At 41.0% G+C, this 22,901-nt stretch overlaps 1 long non-coding RNA gene across 1 annotated transcript in view; it reads left to right on the forward strand.

Annotated features, from left to right (window-relative positions):
* Window positions 1-22,901, forward strand: part of LOC140690719 (uncharacterized) — a 47,972-nt gene that overhangs the window by 12,520 nt on the left and 12,551 nt on the right. Inside the window, exons 2-5 of the long non-coding RNA XR_012065994.1 lie at window positions 8,786-8,971; window positions 9,523-9,666; window positions 11,450-11,674; window positions 21,506-21,576. This is a non-coding gene — a long non-coding RNA (uncharacterized lncRNA). The remainder of the gene's footprint in view (window positions 1-8,785; window positions 8,972-9,522; window positions 9,667-11,449; window positions 11,675-21,505; window positions 21,577-22,901) is intronic.

Below are 22,901 nucleotides of genomic sequence, written 5' to 3' on the forward strand. Positions count from 1 at the left end.
ACAGTGTGGAAATTGAGGCACACAGAGGGTAATTAAGTTGGCAAAATCACAGAACTAGTAATTGGCAGAGCTGGTATTTAAACCCTGGCTGTCTGGTTTTGAGGCTCCCAGAGATGGGCTTTTTGTGTTTAGCGTTATCAGCATCCCTGAATCTTTGTACCTCTGTGCATCAGTTAGCCTATAAAGGACAGGGAAAGGAGAGTTACATGGGTGCTCATAGTCATGTCTTGCCGCTGTCCACGGAGAGTGCACCGTGATTGGCGTTAATTGTCTTCTGGGCAGTAGATCTGTTCGTATAATAGAAATTTAGTTCATTGAGTTAATCTAGAAACCCTTCCTGCTCCGTTTCTGTCCATGCTTGCCATGTGACTGATTGCCCGTTATTGGGCAGTGGAGGAGAAAATGTACTCATGGTTGAACTCTGATATTTCAGTCTGGTTCATAGATTCACGTCTTCTGTTACATTAATAAGCTAAGTTTCTGGTTTTCTTGCATCAGTGTCTCATGACTTTGGTTAATGTGAAACAAGTCCATGGGAGCCCAGGGGTGATGACGGTATAATTTCTGAGCACGCTGTGGCACTTCTACCCATGCAGACGTGGCTGAAGGATGTCCACCTTCCTCACTGATTTCCCCCAACAGCAGGGTCCTCTCCCACCTCTGGATGTGAGGTTGGGAGCTCTCTGAGTAGGCCAGTCAGAGGCCCAGTTAACCAATCAGAAAATGATGAAGTACCTGGAATTGGGTTTAATAGAAGAAAAGGGCTTCCAGGTAGTCAGATGGGCTGTTCGAGTCCATTTGGTGAAAAGCTGTCCACTGTCTGTGGTTTAGCTTCTTCTTTGCTATTGAAAAGTCTGGAGTAGATGAAGGGATTTTAAAAAGCAGAAAGGAATGATTTCAGGTGGTACGTCCACACTGGTGAGAAGTGATGGATGACCACCAGTGTGAGGCATAGACAGAGTCTTACAAACTTCATAAAACAGCATTAAAAGCTCTGCCATCTGAGTGCACTTCATATGGGGTCCAGATCATCACTGGTGACGCAGTGAGGTCAAGTAACTGATGATGGCAGAAAGAACATGGACGCATCAAAAAGGTCTCGTTCACGTTCCCTGTTTAAGGGATGCGGCACAGTGTAATATATTTGAGCTGGTTTTTCACTGAAAAATTTTTAGTGTTTTCTGGGACTCCCCAGTACCCCAAGGGTCCATGCAGCTGGGTGTCCCCTCAGTGCAGCACTGTCAGCGCTTGCCCTGGGCTGACGCGGTGTCACACGGAGTAGGACGGTCAGCGTCCCCGGCTCCTCTGAGCTCCGTCTCCTCATCCGCAGAGCCGGGTTTCTCATCCGTGTCTACTTAGTAGGGTTGTTGAGAATCACACGTGAAGCTTCAGGGGTGACTTGTGGTTGTCTCTGTGATTGGCATATAGTGAATATTTGATAGAAACACTTGTTTTTTTAGTATAATTGTAGTACCTAGGTTGCAGTGGTTTTTAGTCTGCGTTTTTTTATAACTTTATTCTTATTTTTTTATTTTGCAACTTTGTTTATTTATTTTTATTTTTATTTTTTAACATTTTTTATTGATTTATAATCATTTTACAGTGTTGTGTCAAATTCCAGTGTTCAGCACAATTTTTCAGTCATTCATGGAAATATACACACTCATTGTCACATTTTTTTCTCTGTGATTTATCATAACATTTTGTGTATATTTCCCTGTGTTTATTCTTTTTTTTACAATTTTTATTGATTCATAATCATTTTACAGTGCTGTGTCAAATTCCAGTGTTCAGCACAATTTTTCAGTCATTCATGCACATATACACACTCATTGTCACATTTTTTTCTCTGTGATTTATCATAACATTTTGTGTATATTTCCCAGTGCTATACAGTGTAATCTTGTTTATTTATTCTACAATTTTGAAATCCCAGTCTATCCCTTCCCACCCTCTACCCCCCACCCGGTAACCACAAGTCTGTATTCTCGGTCCATGAGTCTATTTCTGTCCTGTATTTATGCTTTGTTTTTGTTTGTTTTTGTTTTTTAGATTCCGCATATGAGCGATCTCATATGGTATTTTTATTTCTCTTTCTGGCTTACTTCACTTAGAATGACATTCTCTAGGAGCATCCATGTTGCTGCAAATGGCATTATGTTGTCGGTTTTTATGGCTGAGAAGTATTCCATTGTATAAATATACCACATCTTCTTTATCCAGTCACCTGTTGATGGACATTTAGGTAGTTTCCATGTTTTGGCTATTGTAAATAGTGCTGCTATGAACATTGGGGTGCAGGTGTCATCCTGAAGTAGTTTTCCTTCTGGGTACAAGCCCAGGAGTGGGATTCCTGGGTCATATGGTAAGTCTATTCCTAGTCTTTTGAGGAATCTCCACACTGTCTTCCATAGTGGCTGCACTATTCTTATTTTTAAATATGCACTTAGTTTATTTATTTTTTTGGAGGTACTGGGGACTGAAGCCAGGACATTGTGCATGCTATGCAGGTGCTCTACAACTGAGTAAAACACACCCTCCTTTTCTGCACTTGAATATAAATATTGCTATACACAAAATAGCTCTTAAACACCATCATGGGACCTAGTCACTGTATAGACAATTGAACACGTATGCTATTTCAATAGGAATAAATGTTGATGAGACATACATTTCTGAATCTGTTAATGTGCTTAAAAACGATCATAGGTAGTGATAAACACGAATCTTTGATCCAGTACTTCTTAGGGTCTGTTTTGCCATCAAGGGAAATTACATTCTACAGAGAAGGCTAATTGGGTCTCTTTGATATTTGGATGGTTTAGCAGATGATGAAGACTTTCAAAAGCTGAAAGTTTTGTATTTTAAATTAACTACAAAGTTATCTTCTACAAGTTGTAAGTACTAAGCTTGTGAAGTGCTCAGTAATCCAGGGGGTATGTGTCTGTGTCTGTGTGAACGTTTGTGTGTGTGATATCAGGAAGATAGAAAGAAGTTCCATATAGACTTCTGATAACTTTCTCCTCCATTTCAAGGTGTAGGCATATATTTACATAAATAAATTGATATTCTTTTGTCATTTGGCATGTTGGGAATAAGACTTTCTCATACTTGTTTCAGAAGGGTTAGGGAGGTTGAGCTTAGGAAATGGGAGGGTATAGAGACAGGGAGGTTCTTTAAACTGTGCAGAATGAGAAATAGTAACTTTTCTCTTTTCTTCTAGAGCAAACTGGCACTGAATTGTAACATAATATTACTCAGAATTGCTTTTCTGATCAGATACAAGTACCTCAGATTTTTTAAGGCAACATGAAAGATGAAATATGTTTTAGCATTTATCTTTAAAAGAAGTTTTATTTTTCAAGTAAAAGGTTATAGCCTGTTCTTTCTTCCAGCGGTACAAGAAATTCTCACTGATCTATCTAAATGACCTCTGTGCTTAGATTCTTTGTGTTTTTTTTTCTTTAAGTGCTTGTTTCATTGTGGTTTGAATGAATGTTTAAAATTTCTGGATTTTGATCTTTAGAACATGCTGATTTATCAAAACTGTTAAAAACCTGATTGTTCTCTGCTCCTGGTTTGGTGGGACAACCTACTGATTTCTGTTGTCTGTTCAAGAGGGAAATTCTTCCTCTAGCCTGCAGATCATTAAGTGAATGGTTTGCAGTGTGCCTTTAAAATTATTTGTATGCATTGAGCATGTTTGTCCAGTGAAATTTAAATTGACTCATTGTAATGACTTTGCTTTGATTCTGTGGTTTTGATCCTCTCCACAAGAATTTGAATTCTCTGTTGCATTTTGTATACGTGTTCTTAACAGGGGAAGAAATTTTACATTTTTTACAGAGGTGGGTTTTCCTATCCCCTCTGAATGCCTTCTAAAATTGATACATTAAAAATCTGTTATTGCAGTGCATAATTATTTCATAAACTATTTTTTGGCATAATCAGAAACAATGACCAAGAATGATAATAAAAAATACGAAAATCTTCCTTCCTTTGAAGAATAGAAATCAGGTAGTCAGGCTCCCTCAAGCTTTGTGCCTGACACAATTACTCTCATGTCATTGTGTATCATGATTCGGAGATGGAGTTGCTTCAGGTTTATAGATTTTTGTTTTAAAATTTGTGTTGAATACTTTCTCCAGACTGATGTTTCCTGTTGGGTTTGTGGAAAGAGTAGAAGGGAAAAAAATACTTTGTTTTGTTTTCAGGAGGCCTGAGTTGATGAGAAAAGTGTTGAGGGTGGGCTGAGGAAAAGAGTGACACTCCCTCTCCTCCTGGCTGAAATTGATGAACAAAGAAATCAATTAAGTATATCGATATTTGACCAATAGAATTTAGCGAGCCCAAACTGGCTAGAAATGCACAACGGAAATTACTGAATTCAGCTGCAGAATGAGGTGCTTTACCAAGTAGAAGCAGCAGAGAGCAATCAGAAAAATCAGTAATATGATGAGATATAAAAGGAATATTATATCTTTTATTTCTGAAACTTTACTACGGAAAGTTGTGTAGAGCTAAAATTAAGTTTCAAGCATCAGGAGTTAAGAGAGTGGGTGGTTCCGTAGGATCGTTATTCTCGGATGTGCGTAGACCCTGCTAGAGTGGCTGAAGATGGCAGGAAGAGACCCACATCCAGGATTAGTCATCCTAGGGTGTCCTCCATAATGGTTCCATGTGGGAGCCCATGATTGCGTTAACAAATTATAACACAGCACAGTCGCCTCTGAACTTTAAGAAGAAAAAATATGCTTTGGTACTGCTTTGCAAGCAAGTTCCTGTGCATCTTCACTCCAGTCTCCTTTCCTTAAAAAGCAGAGACAATGCTTTGCTTGTGTAGTTGAGGTTTTAGGTAGCACTCTGCTGGTTGCAAAGCAAGGACCGAGACCCTCAGCTATAAACGCTGGGCTTGTGTGTTGTTAGTCTATTATCCCCAAAACAAAGACCTGGCTGGTCTGGTGGTGTGCTTTGTAATGAACATATCTAAAAGTGTATCTTGTTCCCCTCACCCCATGACTTCCCTAAACATACACTAATCCTTTGTACTCATTGTATATTCTACAATCTCTGCCTCATCCTGTCTTTCCCGAATTTCCTCCTTACTATCTCACAACTGTTAATGAATTTTTCCTTTGATTATACACAATAAATATGGGAACATTTGAGAGGCTCATGGAGATGGCTCCCTACTCCCTCTCGATTTCTTGACTTTTTCCACAGAGTCTTGAATAATCATTCCGTGTCGGTAAGACTTCTGCCAGCCAGAACCCACAGTTCCAGGTGAGAAGGATGCAGGCTTTATCTCTCCTACCGGAGGCAGAGACAGAAGAGAATTGAGATATGCTCCCCCGTGATCCCTTCCTGCCCCAGGTCTACTGCAGTTCACCTGCAGCCTTCTGGCCTCTGCTCACACTGCCTCTGTCCCAGGACTAAACTCATCCTTTTCTTCCCTTGTCAACATTTCCGGTACCTTTCAGAACTTGGTCTCTTCCCTGCAATTCAACTCTGGCAGATGTGATGGTGGTCAGCGTGCTGGTGGGCAGTCCTTTGGGGACCCCCAGGAGCCATGCTGATTCTCCTGAGTCTATCAATCTGGGTTACAGAACAGTCGAGCACCGAAGGAAGCCCATTCACGTGATGTCAACACAGCATTTCATCACTTTCATTTTATTTTTAAATTTTCGGTGGAGAAAATATTTGTAGCAAACTCTTCCAGATATTCGCCGCCTGCTTTCCTCACCACCATTTCCTTGTTGGCTCTGGTGCTAGTTTTATGAATCAGGATTCTTCTCTGCTCATTTCTGGCAGCAGGGCTTGCCGAATCCTTGATCTGCATTTGAAGCAGAATGCTTCTTCGTGATGTCAAGGTGATTCTCCTATTTCTGAATATTTCGTGTACACTCAGCAACTGTTTCAAGTGAAATGCTCTTGTCCAATTTCTGTTAACTCACATTTGCTGATCTCCTGCTTTCATGCTGAGAGCAGTTTCTTTTTCCTCTAATAAAAGTTAGCAATTTGCATTTACTCTGGAAGGTACTGCCCCGAGATACTTTTGTTCTTAACAGTTTTAATACAATTCACCCATTAAAATGTACATCGGTTTTTACTCTATGCCCAGAATTGTGCATCCCATTCAATCTTAGAACATTTTCATCCCCCCAACAGGATGCCCCGTATGCATAAGCAGACATTCCCATCTTCCCCATCCTCCCCCAGCCCCAAGGAGCCACTTTTCTCTCTGTGGATTTGCCTGTGCTGGACATTTAATGTAAATCGAGTCACTTCATGTAAGTGGAACCGTCTATTGTGACCGACTACTTTCACACTGAGTAACGTTTTCAATGTTTGTCCATGTTGTGGCCTGAGTCACTATTCTATGCTTTGCTATTGCTGAATAACATTCCACTGTATGGCTTGGCCCCTCTGTTTACCCATTCACCAGGTGATAGGCATTTGGGTTGTTTCTGCTTTTTGGCTGTGATGAGTAATGTCGCCGTGGAAACTCATGTGGGAATTTTTATGTGGATATCTGTTTTCACTTCTCTTTCGTGTGTGCCCAGAGAGCAGAATTGCTGGGTAAGTCAGAAACGAAATGTTCAACTCTCTGAGGCCCTGCCAGGCTGTTTTCCAATGTGGCCACGCTGTGTTACGTCCTCACCAGCAAGGGCTGTGCGCTCCACTTCCTCTGTGTCCTCATTAGTGCTTGTTACCATTTTTTTTTATTATAACCTATTGTTGTGAGTGTGAAGCGGCTTCTCCTAGTGGTTTTGACTTGATTTTCCTTACAGCTAATGCTATTGAACATCATTTCATTGTGCTTATTGGACATTTCTATGTTTTTCTTGAAAAATACCTTTTCAGAACATTTATTAATTTTTTAATTGAGTTGCCTTTTTATTGTTGAGTTGTAGGGGGTTTTTTTCTTCATTTGGAGATACAAATTCCTTATGAGATAAATGATTTGAAAAAATTTTCTCTAGTGTGTTGTTTTTTCACTTTCTGAATGGTGCCCTTTGAAGCAAAGTTTTAAATTTTGATGAACTCCAATTTATCTTTGTTTTCTTTGTTCCATGTGTTTTGGGGTATTATTTTAAATCTGAAGTATTTTATTTAAGCTTTTATGTATAAAATATCTAAATTTGTAGAAACAGTCTAGGAGATGGGTGCGGTTGTTTTCCCCCGTCTTTGGATAGGAGACTGAGGTGCAGAAAATTTCACTGAAATATCAGTGTCACAGCTACCCAGTGCTGTGGGAGTTCAGACCCCTCATGTTTTTCCCCAGAATATGTGATCTTCACCACCATGCTCCACTACTGCCTGGAATCATTAATGAAAACATCTTTCCTTTTTTGATTTCTTGTGAGTTTGTTTTCTCATTGGGGACCTCATCTCCTTATTTTCCTTTCGGATGTCAGTGTAGATTTATTATAGGGCTCATGTAGGCAGAAGCATTGCTATCAGTTAACTTCTATATTACTCACTCTCCAGTGATGATTGTTGCTAGTTGACCTAATCAAGTCATGCTTAAGTCTTTCCTGCTCATGACACTAAAAACAGTCATGACTTACAGAACGCTCAAAGAAGAAAGTACTTGATTGATTTTATTTTGCTACCCAATCAAACCAATCAAGTAAAAACCCCTGTGTTGACACAGACTATAAGCCCTCCAGAATAGGGTCACTGTCTTCCTTGTGTTTCATTTATTTGGTCACAGTGTCTGGATAGTGCTTTGCTGTCCAGCAGTTTTGTGAGGATACTGTGCTCGTGAATATTTGTAAGCACAGAATTTTGACAACAGACTGTGTTGTTCATTTCACAAGGGAAAAGATAATATAGAAATACTGCTCAGATCTATTTTAAAATTAAGCTTGGAAATTTGAGAAGAATTCAAGAAGCCATACAAAGCTCTTTTTCACTAATTTTAGATCTATCTTAGACACTTTATGGTTACATAGCAGAGTAACTTATCAAGTAGATTTGACAAGAGGAGTGTTATATTGATTATTTGATTTAGTTGAAATATTCTACCAGGGATAAAGTCATAAGTGCCCATAAATGAACAAATATGTTTGTATTTCTATGCAACATGGGAGCAGACTACATATGTTTCTATATAATATATATGACTGTGTGTTTTAATCTGCCTGTCAGTGTTTTTTATAGTTTTTCAGCAATGTTATAACTTCAGAATTCTTCTAAGTTATTCACTCCCGATATTACTGCAGTTTGTACTGTGTATTCTATCTTATGGATGGGATTCCACTGTCCCCTCAGTGAGACATTTCCTCTCCTATTCCGTTAGTAACAGAGTTAAAGGAACTGTGATTTCTAGGCCTTTGCTTTCCATGTGTTTGCAGTTGGCTGTAAATCACGAATTTCCCTTTCTTGAGTTTTCATTTTTCAATAAGAATTTTTAAAATAATTGTTAATATGTTTCACCAGTCTCCCTAGAAACTTGATGTGTTTGTGCTTTTCAGTTTTCAATTTATGAAAATTGTAAATGCACACTTGTTTTTAAGTAGTCCTTTTTCACTAGATATTTGTTTACTTCTTTAGAGTTAAAATAATTTTTTCCCAATGAATGAATCGGTGTTCATGTTTTAAAAGATAATTTACTTTTTATTTTTCTTATTCTAACAGGTATATTTGTTGTACAGAATTTAGAAAATAAGGATAAACAAAATAATAACTTAAAAATGGCCTCTAATCTCACTTGGAGATACAGATGTAAGGTTTGAAATTGAGAATTACAAGTCCTCTCACGTTGTACTTCTCTTTCAAGTACGTTTTGGTTACTGAGACCCTCGAATTCCCATATGAATTGTAGCAGCAGCTAGTCAGTTACTGCAGAGGAGCCCGCTGGGATTGTGATCGAGACCACTTTGTATGTATGCATCGCTCTGGAGAGCACTGCCATCCCAAGAATGCTGTCATCTGATCCAGGAATCTGCGTGGTGTGTCTTTCCAGGTATTTAGGTATTCTTTAATTTTTTTCAGCAATGTGTATGGTTTACATAGTATTATTTTATTTATTTTTTGCCTTTATACTGAGGACAATTGTGCAAGGTACCAGGATTAGAATTGTATTATAGCCCCGCAACTTGCTGCCACCATGGACGCTGCGGTCTCTCTTTGCCCTTTGTAAAATCTCGCACAAAATAGGACCTAAGTAACTCTCTCTTGAAAGAATGATTATATGATTGCTGGATGATGCTTGAGAGTCCTTGTGATGATGTCTTTTTCCCAGACTTTCCTCTCTTCTTAACTATGCCCTTTCCCTTCCTTTCTTCCAGCCTGGGTTTCAGCGTGCCTGTGGCATTGATTTTTCTTGTCTGTGGACTCATCCTTTCACTAGTTCATGATAATGTTACATGTGGGCTGTGGAAACTTGCTAGATGTCAAGAAAGAGCAAATCCATTGCATGCTAGATTTTTTAGAGTGTGTTATTGTATTATCGATTGAAATTAAATCAGGCTGACCCATTGAGCCATCCCCTGAGCTCTTTTCGCCTTCCTACAGGTGATACTGCTCTCGTTGCTGCATGTGCCCTTCCCCCAGACTCGGTTTTGGAGTTGAGTAAGTCACCATCACTGGAGCCCTCTCATTAAAAGATGAAGAAAACCTTTGCTCCTTCTCCCTGGTTGGGGACTTGGATGAGATGAGGTAACAGATAAAGAATGGAGCCCCACCTCATTCTGACCACCGCTCTTTCCGTTCATTTCTCCAGGGGAAGGGTACAATTCAAAAATATAAAGATTGTGAGCTAATGAGATAGACAAGACAACCGATCATTTATTAAATATCCTTTCATGCCAGAAACAAATGTATTATACACACAAAAAGCACATAAATTACGGTAGTACTGTGGTTACAAACGTGGGTCCGAGTTCGATTCCTGCTCTGGAGTGACAAGTCCTGTGAGATGGAGAAATGGTAGATCGGCTTAGCCTCTCTTGGACTTGTTTTCTGTCCTGCAGAGATGGGGTTCGCTAGGCATCCCTACCCCGTAGAGGTGCTGTGGGGTGTAAATGACGTGAGTGGGCAGCCCGAGCACACCTGCTCGTTCCTCATAAGTGCAGGATAGCACAGCTTTTGCGGTGATGCCTTTATGACCACACCGTGTAGACTCTCAGTGCTCCTAAGGGATGCCTTGTGGATTGGAGATGGGATTCTCACTTCTGTAAATACCCAAGAATTGGGTTATTGGGCCTTGCTGATTTGAATCTATTCTTTAGAAAGTACATAATGTAGATATATTTTTCAAACATGCATGCTTTTTTTCTTTTATTATTTATACTTCTACCCTCTCATCTCTTGGTGTGACATTTCATGGAATCCAGGAAACAGTCCTAAGCCACCTGCCTCTTCACACTTCTTTGTGGTGGTTTTCTTCCCTGACTAGAAGAGGGTTTTGCATAGGAAATTTTGTTTGCTCCCCTTCTCTTGGAGTCTCCCTGTTTGTCTGCCCATCTCTCACCTGTCCATCTGTCCATTTCTCTACCCACTCATTCTTCTGACTTGTTCCAAGAAGCATTTCAGGCAGCTTACAGAAGAACAGATACCAAATAAACAGGTGAGAAAATGGGGCCAATTTCAGACAGTGAGGCTTGCAGTTGAGCCTGTGTGAGATTTGCAGGTGTGAGACACACGCCTCTGCCTTGTGCCTTATAAGATAGACAGCATCAATATGCCTGAGGCTCCCAGCAGACACAGGGAAACAGGGTTTGTGGGAGATGCTTACTGTCTGTGAAATAAATAAGTGGCTTAGGAGAAGCCCAGACTTTCCAACTACTAAGGCTTAGGAGAATATATTGAGTGTCTTCCAAAATCAGATTATTGCATCTTTTCCTTTTCAGAGTTTTATGTATAGTTGGTTTACATTATATACCTGGAAATTTCTCCAAAACTGCTGCCCACGTGAGTCCCATGACTCGGGAATGGGGTGGTTCTGCTCATTGACGGGGGTTGGCCAGAAACGGAAAATGACAGCCTCAAAGGAGCCTGGGATTAAGCAGTTATGTTTTGTCAGTGCTGTAGATTTCAGAAAATACTTTTACCATTTCTCTCTGCCTGAGGAAGCAGCGTGCTCTCTTCCCAGCATCAGGAGCTCAGGGCCACGTGATGGTGGGGGCTGACTGCACTGCCGTCAAAACAGCTGTGCTAGTCACTGCAGGTGTGGTGCTTTCACGTAGTGCATTTCATGTTCTTTAATAGGTTTCAATAGGTAGTTAATTAACTGAGTTAATTAACATTTAATAAATATAATGCTTTTTTGAAAAGACAGTTATAGGCAGAATATAAGTTGTGAACAATATAAAAACTGTTTCAATACTGAAATTTCAGTAGGGAAGATTCAGTTTATCTTATTTCCGCCTCTCTTTAAAAGAGAAAAGAAACAAGACAGAAAAAGCAGAGGATGATTTCTGTTCTTCCTCTCGGCTTGCAGGTGCCTTCACCTCCAGTGGCATCCATCCAGACACCAGCACTGACACTGGCCGTGCTCAGAACTGCCTCAGCCCTGAAGACACAACTGACAAATGGAAGGGGGACGCGCCCTGTTACAGCGGGTGCTTTCAATTTTTGAGTCCTTATGTAACTGCGCGGTGTTATTCAGGATCACCCATTCTGCACTGTGTGACGGTGCTTCGGTGTCTCCTAGTTATTTATTTCTGTAAGTACTCATGTATTTTTTCCAATGTGTGTTACTAGACATCTAAAAATGCATTTTTCAGATGAAAAATAATGTGTATTTAATATAAAATTCTGAAAAAAGCGTCAAAAGGGTCTATCCTGTTCCCAGTATTCAGAGAGAATAATTAACACTTTAAAATCTATTTTCTGTTCTTTTCATCAGTGTGTATTACCTCTGTCATAAAAACCAGCAAGCACTGTGTGCCTGTTTGCTGTGTGGAGACCTCCATTTTCCATTCAGCTTATGACAATTTTTTTTACAGTATTCTATCTCCGCTGGCATGATTTTTAATGACCAGTATAGCATTCTGTCTTGTGGAGTCCTCGTCCATTTTACTTTGGACTTAAGTAAACTTTTATATTCCAAGTAAACTTAACTGGAATACTGAAAAGAGAACTGTGGTGGTACCGAAAGTCCCCTACTTCCCTTCCCCTTTTTTCCTGAGAGTAAAAACTGCTGACAATGTGGAGTATATATTTCATGACCTTTATGCCTATGTCATATATATATACACATACATAAACGTATATGAGAAATCTATGTATATGTGTGTGTATATATGCTTTATTGAAAAATAAGGCCATACTATATGTTTTCTGCAGCTCGGTTTATTCACTCAGGTATATATCACAGACGTCCTCTCCCTCCAGACTCACCCGGTCCTTTCAGATAGAGTAGAGTGGTCTCCTGATGTGCAGGTTTGGTCTCTTGTGTAAGGACACCTTTCGTGGGAGAGAACTGTGGACAAGGCCTTGGACCACGCCGAAACACCGGAACTTTAGTGGCCACAGCTCACCGTGATTTACCGCATCATTGTCTTGATGGTGGACACTTAAGTTTTCTCCATTTTCCACTGTCAGAAAGGGTGTCTGACTGGCATCCTTCTTGTACAAACATTCCTGTGATCTTGTATAAGTATTCCTTTAGTTAAGGTTTCTGGAAATTTAGTCCTTGGATGTGACAACTACATAAATCACAGGCTCCTTTCAAGTGAATCTAGAAATTCCTTCTCCTGTGGGGAATGAAAAGATGTAGAATAACTTATGTAACCAATTCTCTATCCGTGGGTATGATTCCACTTCAGCTTTTCTTCCCACCAATGTAAACAGTGCTGTGTAAATTCTCTGATGAGTACATCTATTTGAACTGATTCTTTTTGTAAATGAAACGATTCCTAAAAGTGAAGTTCAGCCTGTGTGTACACACGTTTTCCAGGGTTTACATATCCATTGACATGTCGTCCTCCAAAAGAACGCTCACAGTTTGTTGTCTCAAAGATGGACACTAGCTAGAATATCTTTTAAAAATATTTGCCAATATGATGAGCAAAATGATTTTCATTGTTTTAGTTTGCACTTTATGACCAGTGTGCTATTGAGCATTTTTCACTCATTAGCCATCTGACTTTTAAAAAGTGAATGATCCCTTTTGTCCTTTGCAAATATTTAAGTGAGGGAGCTTCTTGTTGCTTTGTGACAGCTCTATGTATATTATGAACATTAGCCCCTTGTCTTCATCAACATGTATCACAGAGCTTTCCCTTGTCATTTTTTGCCTTTCATTTTGTTCAGTAGGTTCATTTTTGTTATGGCCCAAAATAAACTTTAGATAGTAAATGTCTTCTTTTTCGGTTTTATTCTTGATATTATTCTTAGAAATGCTTTCTTATAATGGTATAAATTTCTTCTGTAGGTTTTCTTAATCTCTAAGATGGAGATGATAATAGTGCTTGTCATAGTGAGGAGAAGCTGAATTGATATGAGCAAAGAGTTGTATTTGCTCTTATTAGTACTTTCTAATATTTACATCACTTTCTGTAATTTTTCTTGCGGTCATTTTGACCGGAATAGAATTTGTTTTTTCAAGGGGATTCTGTGATTGTCCCAAGACAATTATTGAATTCCTACTTTGCTCTTTAATTTGAAATCCCACCTGTAAAAATACTTATGTACACTAGAGTCTCTTTTTGAGCTCATTTATTTCTGTCAATCTTACTTTCCTACACTAGCACTATATCTTACATATTGTAAAAATTTATTTAATATCTGACAGTGCAAATTTTTTGATTTGCTTTTCGATCCCTATTTTTCTTTGCCAGTATTATGACTTCATTTTTCCTGAAGAATTCTAATATAATTTTTTCAAGTTAAAAAAAAGGATAAGTGTTGTCATGGGATTTTTTAGTAATTTTGAATTATCTTTAGGAGAACGTACATCTTTACAAAACTGTTTTCCTCCATACAAAGGTTGATGTCTCTACTTTCACACTTCTTACTTTACCCCTCAGTACAGTCCTGTACTTCCTCCATATACAACATGGGCATTGTTTTTGAGTTTATTCCAGATTATTGTTGATGTTTTTGTTAATTTTTTAAGTGAGAAATTTTTGCTATTATATTTTTTAACTGTTAAAACTGACACCTAGGAAGGCAGATTCGGTTTGTAAATACTCACTTTGTAACTTCTCATTTAAAATTGTAAGTATTAAGTACTCGATACACAATCCTTTCTTTTCTGTTTTTAAAAATTTGTTTCCAAGATTCTCAAAATGGTCATAGCTAAGTAGTATAGGTGGGGAGAGAGATGGAGAGAGGTAGTGTGGCTCATGTACAAACTGTGAGCACTTTCATGGCTGCCTTTATGCTGGAAAAGCTGCTGAAGAGTCCAGGTTAGACCAGGGGTGGATTTGTATGCACTTGAAAGCCAGCTTTCCTGCCTGTATGGTGAAGCCTGGTGGGCGTGGCAGGTAGATGATCAAGGTCGAATGGAGGTTATTGGCTGCACAGAGCGCTGTGTCTGAGAACTGGAGACCATCGCCATGGGAAATGCTTGGTGCCAGAAACAATGCAGAGGAGCTGGGGACCCTGTGTGTTAAGGATTTTCCAGCCCTCGGAGTGGGAAGTTCAGACTCTGCATTCAGATCTGAGTTTGAATTCATCCTCTTTAGTTTACTTGTCCTCTGACTTTGGTCAAGCTATATACCCTCTTTCACTTCCTGTTTCCTTGTCTCTCAAAGTAGGAGAATTACAGCCTGCTGCTAGAGTGTTTGATCAGGTTAAATAATTTGTGTCTATAAGATGTCACGTACAGTCACAAGCTCAGTGAGAAAAGGGCTGTTGCCTGTTCTTCTGCAACTCAGTGCTTGACAAGACATGGGGGAAAGCCAGTCCGTAATTTGTGTGTGATGCAAGTAGGAATAAAAATAATGTCTTGCCTTTCCCTAGCAGTACTCTTACAGCTTTGCTTCATTTACATCTTTCCTCCTTTCCTTTCCTCTTTCCCATCCTCCACCAAAAGAGACTGAGACTCTCTCAGAATAATAGATTCAAATTAATTTAAAGGTAGGCTCATTCTCACGAAATAATAGTAACATAAAAAAAAATCTGTGCACATCCCAGAATACGTTGTATTTGATTTACACACACACACGTGTGCACACACACACACACACACAATCAGGCTACCTCCCACTTGCAGAGGGAGAAGGACCGCTTTTTCTGAGTTTTCACTCACTGAGCGTGAGAACAATGTCTCTTACACAGACTTTCACCAGGCTTCGTGCATGGTGTTTTTAATTGAATTTCGGCTTTGTAGCCATAGATATAGTCTCCTAATAGAAGAGAGAAAGTGGAGACATAGACATTCTGCTGAGATATTGGTGTTATCATATTTTAGTTGGAACGGACTTAAGACAGCATAGAGTCATAACATTTCATGGGTGAGAATCCATTATGTTGTCACTTGGACAAGAACCTGGATCTTCTGCCATCTTGTCCACGTGGGTGAAGAGGCAACTGGGCAGGGGATGGCAGGCATCCTTCTTGCTTGAGTTCCATGTTCTTGCTAGTTTTCATTGCTCAGCTGCCTTTAGTTTATGTACATGAGGCCTCACATGGGAAGGTCACTCTGTCCTGATAGAATGAGTTTCTTATCAGCAAAAAGCTCTGGACCCACTCATATTTCCCAGAGTTTTCTGCTGATCTGCTGACACTTTATATAATTGAGACTTAAGAAAATACTGAATATAAAATCCTTATTGTTATTGTTTGCCCTCGAGTTCCATAGGAATGAGGTGCTGTCTCAGGCTGTCTAAAGTTAGATCTGAACAATGATAGGGTGATAGGTTGTGCTGCTTTACCTCCAAAGTCAAAGGGGATTTCCACCTTAGCTTTTAGAATCAGGCAGATTAGTTCAAATCTTGCCTTTACCAATTATTATCTTTGTGTCTTGGGGGAGAAACTGTACTTTTTTGTGTCCAAATTTGTTTATCTGTAAATAAGTTCAGTATTTATTTTAAGGTTTCTGTTTCAGAATTGAATGAGCTAATACTCTCATTTATACCTAAAATAGTGATTGCATGGTTCTATGCTGGCTCCTTGGTAGTTGATTACTAAGGGACTCCGCAGTGAGAATGGGGGTGGGGGACTCCGGGGTAATAGAGTTTATATTCCAGGATATGCTTGTAAAAGACTGGATGTGCAGTGGATTTTTAGTAAATATCTACTCCTTTCCTAATCTGCATTGATTGTGTATATATCTTTATACTAATATATGAACAATTTTTATTGCAATTTAAATATCTTTGTAGTACTTACAATATGTAGCTTTAAAAAATACGTGAAATAAAATGATTTGACTTTTATTTTCTTTTCAATAAGCATAACAAAACAAAATAAAAAGAAGAAAATGTTTGAAGGAGTAGAAATAATTTTATTTCTTGGAATCAGTTCCGTATAATAGGTTTTTTGTTCGTGTTGTTAAACAGCATATAAAACTGATAAGTTGTGACATTCTGGAAATGAGGAAACAGTGGAGACATACTACCTCTAATGCAGTCACTTTGTTACCAAGTTCAAACTCGTTCTGCTTGCTGCATGACAGGCCAATAAATCGGGAGATGAGATGTTGGAGTAAGGAATAGTGACTTTATTTGAAAAGACGGCAGACCCAGAAAATGGCATATTGATATCCAGTAGAACTCTCTTCCCCAAGGCAGAATTCAGTCTCCTTTTATACTAAAAAGCGGCGGGGATGTGGCTGGTTGTTGCAAACTTCTTGCTGTACGAATTGTTTCTAGTTGAAACCCTTTGTTCCTGCAGCTGTTCATGTGGGTCAAATTATGGTGCCCCCGTATAACCTCCAAAAAAAAGAATTTTTTTGCAACTTGCCATCTGTACATAAGTGTAGAAGAGCTAATATCCTTAAAGATCAGAGCCCGGAGAATAGGCCCTCCTGGGTATTTCAGGCTAAAGGCAACATTCTTTTACAAAAGGTGCAGAAACAGCAAGTCTGAGCCTAGAAAACAAGGTACAGGTTTAAAGTCAGACGAACACATCTAACATGGAGTGAAATTTGTTCTTTTCTATTAGAATTACTTTTTCTACCTCATAAATAATTTTAGTAAGAAACATGAGCAATTTTTTTATTTTTGCTTCTTAATAAAGGACTACAACTACACTTTAGTGAGCAGGGATGCTGTGCGTGCTTTGGGGTCACAGCAAACTCTTGTTGGGGGTGCTCGACCCTGCAACATGTCTGATGCCCCGTGAGTGTTGGTGAGGGTCCCCCTAACCAGGGGCTCTCTTCAGGAACCACCATATGGGCATTGACCTCTGGAGACCTGATTTTCAGCTGCAGGAAAATTTTTCAGAATCTGTGATGGGAAAATCACTCCAGCTGGGGATAATCAGGGAATAAAGGAAGAGGAAAAGGGCTTGAATTAGAGTAGAAGAGAAAGACAGAAGATCAGGGAGCCTGGGGGCTTGGCAGCGGGGCCTCGGGAGAGAGAGTAGCAGAGAAATGGAAGTGACCGTCTACGGAACCAGCTCCTGCACCTTTCCCCGCACCCAAGCCACACAGCTCTTAATTGGACCCAGGAATCTCTCCTGTCTGGATGTCACCCTGGGCAGAACCTTGAGAATCGAAGGTAATGGGTGGGCAGCACTCACCTAGCGAGTCACTGAGGACTTTGATCAAGTCCACATTGACATTCCCAGTCATATGCCTTCACCTGTTCTTTATCTCAGGATCTGAGAAGCAGGAGCAAAGAACACAGGGAGAGATCCAGGAAGATATCTGACTGTGTTAAGAGACGACAGTCACAGCGACACTGGGAGTGAAAACACTTGTAGCAAAATAAAATAAATTCACAAATATTGCATCAGAGCTGCATGTGTGAGAGAGCCTAAGCCTGTCTCAGAGTGCAGGGGACAAGAGGAAAGGAATGGTAAAATTAACACTGATAATTGAAATTTTGTTAAATAGCCTGCTACAGTTAATTTTATCACGTGAATATATGCAGGTTTATTTCTATGAGCATTTATAGGTTCACACAACCCCACCAGCCCGTCTTGCCCCCATCGGGGATGGGATTTCTCAAGCACAGTGCCCCTCCTGCTTGCGTGGACCACGCTGCGGGTCCTCGCCTGGGGCCGCACTGCTACAGGACACTGAGTCCCCGAGGCACGATCTGGGATACATGACAGGAACATCTGTGCTCTTGGCTGAGGGCCTCCGTTTCACCCTGCTGTGTAAGAATGCCGGTGACTCAGTTAGAAGCATGCATCCAAGCCGTCCTTCCGTGTCATCACCATGTAGAAGCAGTGTCTGAATCTTCTGAATTTCTGCAGAATGCGGCTTACAGTCACCTTCAACAAGTGAGTGTGTGTCCTCTTTCAAGTGGAGGAATTACTGCCGTTTTCCTGGAACTTACTCACCACTAGTCCATCTGATTTTTCTGTGCTAGGATTCAGTATGGCCTGCTAATAACTCTGCAGTCAGATCTAGAAACCCTGATGAAGAGGATTATTTATTTTCTTTCTTTAGATGATAGAATTTTATTTTCAAAATTGTGAGTTTTCTGTTCTTGGAGGAATTTTTTCGGGGGTTGGATAAACAACTTTGCTCTTACCATCTTTGTGACCTGTTGCTATATGCGTCTCACCTGTCTTCTGTCACTTGTGAGGCGGTTCCATTTGTGACCCTGTCTTGGTTGTTCATGTAATAAAACATAAAATCTGTAAAAGTACAGTCCCTTTTACTCCGAAGACATTCCACAAATACTCCTTTAATCTGTGTGTGGTTTTAACAAGACACAATCATTAGAACATATACTTGCAGGTTGCCAGTGCAAAATCCCCAAATCAATTGTCTAGCTCAACATCTAAAATCTTTCTAATCTACGTTGGATTTGTATGGATAAGTGAAGTTGTTTGCTAAGAACTCAAGACCAGGTTTATAATACAGGCTGATTTAGCTCAGCAGGTCCTCCCAAGCTGAAGCTCTGCCAGAGGGCGGGGCCAAGGGGAGAGGGCGGGTCCTGCCCTCCCTGAGCTGACAGTTTCATGGCAAAGACCTTCACCAGGTGAAGAAATTGAAGTTTCTTCTAAGAAAATTGGGTCTGAAGAGTCCAAAAAGCGCGGGAGTGACACAATCCCATTTGTCTAAAGTAGGGAAGAGTGGCTGTGGGGCCACTTGGGAGACTCATGAGTCCAGGTGCGCAGTGTTGGTGGCTTCCACTTGAGTGGTAGGACAGTCAGTGGGTAAAAGCGAACAGATTGAAGGCATGTTTTGATGGTTAAAATGAAAGGATCAATGCTGTCTGTGAAGGTAGGATGGAGTAAGGCCCAGGTTTCTGGGTAGATTAATGAGTTAAATAATGGTCCTGCTGTGTTCTGAGGACGGAAAGCTGCAGAGGGAGTTCTGGGGGAAAACTGATGAGTTCAGCTGTGGGTAAAGTGAAAAGGTATTAGATGTGTGATCTGGGAGCTCTGGTGAGAGCCAGTAGTGAGTAGGGGGCGGGGAGAGAGACTTTCAAATCATTTTGTCTTCTGAACATACATATAAGAATGAGTAATGACATAACCCCTGTATATTCTGGATTTAAAACCCAGTAACATTTTGCTATATAGGCTGCAGGGGTTCTCAATTTTTTAATAGAAATAAAATAAATTGAAACAAAACAGTGGAGTTAATGAACATCTTAGAGTTGATGTGTGTCCTTGTATGTATTTTGATTTCTCATCTGTTTATAAACATAATCTACAAAAAGTTAACTTGCTTAGCATAACTGTTAAATAGAGGGACGTGACACACTCTGTTGGTGGCTCAAGGTGATTTCTTGGGCAAATTATGTAGCCTCTCTGTGCCTTAGTTGCATCTTCTGTGACTGCCCCCGGGCCCCTCATCACAGCTGATTCCCTAGAATAGATGTTGGGAGGGAGGCTGCTGAAGGGAGTAAGAGGTGGCAACTGCTAGGGACACTGAAGAGAGAGACAAAAACAGATTAAAGCCAAGAAACTGAGTGCTAATACACTCAAAGGAGAAAGAATCCCGCAGTGTTTTGAGCCCCTTAGCATAAGGGAAACAAAATCACGTGGATCCAAACTCTTGAGCATATGAGTATTGTGGGTGGGAGGGTGTTATCAGAAAAGGGTTGAAAGAGGCCTTTTGGTTTCCCTTAACGTTTCCAGTAAGGATGGGGCACAGAAGCGAAAACCACCCGCTTCACAGTAGAAGGTGCTGTTTTGTGCAAAACTGACGAAGGTTGGAGACCAGTGATCAGTTGTGCTGGCAAATGAAGAGACTTCTGGATTGGGGCACTTGCTGTGACTTCCAGGTGACCTGCTGGCTGGGGGCTGTGAGGCGGGCAGTAGGTTTGCAGTGTGACCTGGGCATAATCCCTGGCTCTGTGGCCCCTGCAAGTTTCTGCAGCAGCTGCTCTTGCCCTGCGATGGGAGGGCATAAAAGGGCATTGTAGCACACGAGGGCAGGAAGGGGCTGCTTTAAAAGCAGACATGTAGCCTCCTGCAGCTGCAGACCTGCAGGCAGTTTGGTTCATTGTCGTGGAGTGGACTTTGGAGGCCTTAGTGTCGTCTTAAGACTTGTTTTCCCTTGGGGACCGGGTTTGCCTTTGCATATTAATATTGAAGGTTTGGGCTTCTGGCAAAGCTGTTTTCACAGATGGGTATATACGTAACATATCGTATAAAATAAAACGTTTTTATTTAATATATGGGACTTTGCAGTTTTGGGGAACAGCTCTTTTGACCTGGTCTCCACGGAGGACACTAGCGGTCGGCAGAGCGTGCGGGAGGGCAGGCGGCCTGCAGTGCTGCTGCAGGGGGTTCTCCCCAGCATGGCGCTCTGCTGAGTTCACTCTTCTATGAGTTTGGTTGCCAGAGGAGCAGACAGCATAGTAATGAGTTCTGGTGGGATTGTATAATGACAGGAAGAAAGAGGGAGCCGTAGTTCTTCGGGACTACTACACTCTTTTGGTTCCTGATCCAGTGTGTCCCATTACAGAATTGATGAGTTGTGTCTATTTTGGGACTTGATTGAAATAAACGTGCAGCCTGAATGTTAAGAGTTATGTTTTATTTGTCAGGAGGACTCGAGCCAGGATGACTGCCTCTCGGAACACTCTGAGGGACTGCTCCCAAGAGTAGGGGAGAAGCTAGGATTATATAGGAGCTTTACAACAAAGACCAGGTAGTTAGAACAATAAAACATTGCTTGTTATCTAAAGAAAGCCAGATATCTCACATTCAAGAATTTAGTGCTTTTCAATATATGGGAGGAAGCCAACATTTGGGCTCACTGAATATATTCTTTAGACAAGCACCTAGCTATCTAGGGCCAGTAATCTGTCCTTTCTTATTCTGAGTCTGCTCAGAGGGCACCGTTGTGAGTGGCTGCAGGCCTGTTTTCACTGGGGTGCGGCAGCAGTCGCTGATGACTTGTTTTCAGCATTCTTTGTTTAGTGACATGGTTGCAGTATTTTCATTCACATTGTAGTATTTTCGTTCACAGAAAATTATGATATTACCCTGATTATGGATAATCTGGAACCTTGGAAAGGAACCGAGATGGAATTACTGCAGGTAACTTCTACTTTAATAAGCCGTGTGCAAACATGAACACGGAGGAAGCATACAAAAGGATTCGGTGGTGAATGGGAAGGGTTTCTGCACGTTACAGGAGAAGGCAAGGCAGAATTCCTCTTCTTTGTGGGCAGGGACGTGAGTCCAACTTTCCTTTCTGAAGTGCTTTCTGAGAATAGTTTATGGTAATTAAGGAACATAGACAAACGGTGGCACACATTGCATTTAAGAGCTGGCCGGTTTCAAACTTGGGTATTGGACAGGTGGATTTCATAGGCAAGTGGTCAGGTGGATGGGACAGAGATGGAGCCCAGGCCTGGGGCCATATTCACGTTGAAATCGCCATTACCTCACCATAGCACCTTGGACTAGAATGTAACCACTCTTAACCTGTTGGTGAATCTGTGAAATGGGCATGATAATATTCGTTACTTTCTGGGATTGTTGTAAGTTCTAAAGGGTATTATAGCACACATGAAACACTTAACACACTGGCACTTAGCAGTTTACACTTTGTGCGGCCACCAAGCTTGGCGTGTGTCAGAGCCGTAAAGGCAGTATTTATCTGTTGAGGATGCACTGGTAGCCCCTTGGCTAGGTTGTGAATTTGGTGATTTCCTTTAATACTTGTAACTCTGTGTTCCATGGGCAGTTATTTTCATAGACAGATGAGGAATCTCAGGGTAAAAAAGACTGTAATTTGCCCAAAGTCAGACCATAATTTTGGGTGCAGGGGCCTCGGTTCAGCATGGGCCCCTGGGACTTGTGCCTTCTCCGTTCAGCACCAGAGCCAGATGTGGGCTCGGCTGTTTCCCTGCCCAAAATATCCGGCAGGCCGCAAGACACAACTGGCCCCGTGCTGCTTGAGCAAAATCTCCGGAGGAGAGGCAGTTACAAAAGGGATAAACATAAAAACAGACGACAGCAAACTGTGATCAGCTCTGAGAAGGAAAGGAACACGTCTCGCCGTGCAGAGCTGGGAGCTTTCCCGTCGGGCTGCTCTGGGGGCGTTCATCTCAGCTTAACAAACTCTGCTGCTGCACCAAGGCAGGAAGGCAGGGCGCGTGTGGCCAGGTAGACAGGGCCTCATTGATCGTACTCATTCCCCATTAAGCGACAGCTCTCACGGGCACTTAACTAATAAACAGATGTTGGCCATAATCGTCACGCATTTTGACTGGTAGCTTTATTGGCGCCAACTTTGAGAGGAGGTCATTGAAGCTGGGGAGTTTGCTGCATGCCCGTGATTACCATGGAAATATTCCCACTGGTCTTTCAACCTAGACTGGTGTGGCTGTCATGTCCCGGCCCTGTGAATGGCATCG

This window comes from Vicugna pacos, chromosome 31 (genome assembly GCF_048564905.1).
Source record: "Vicugna pacos chromosome 31, VicPac4, whole genome shotgun sequence".
Classification (NCBI taxonomy): Eukaryota; Metazoa; Chordata; class Mammalia; order Artiodactyla; family Camelidae; genus Vicugna; species Vicugna pacos.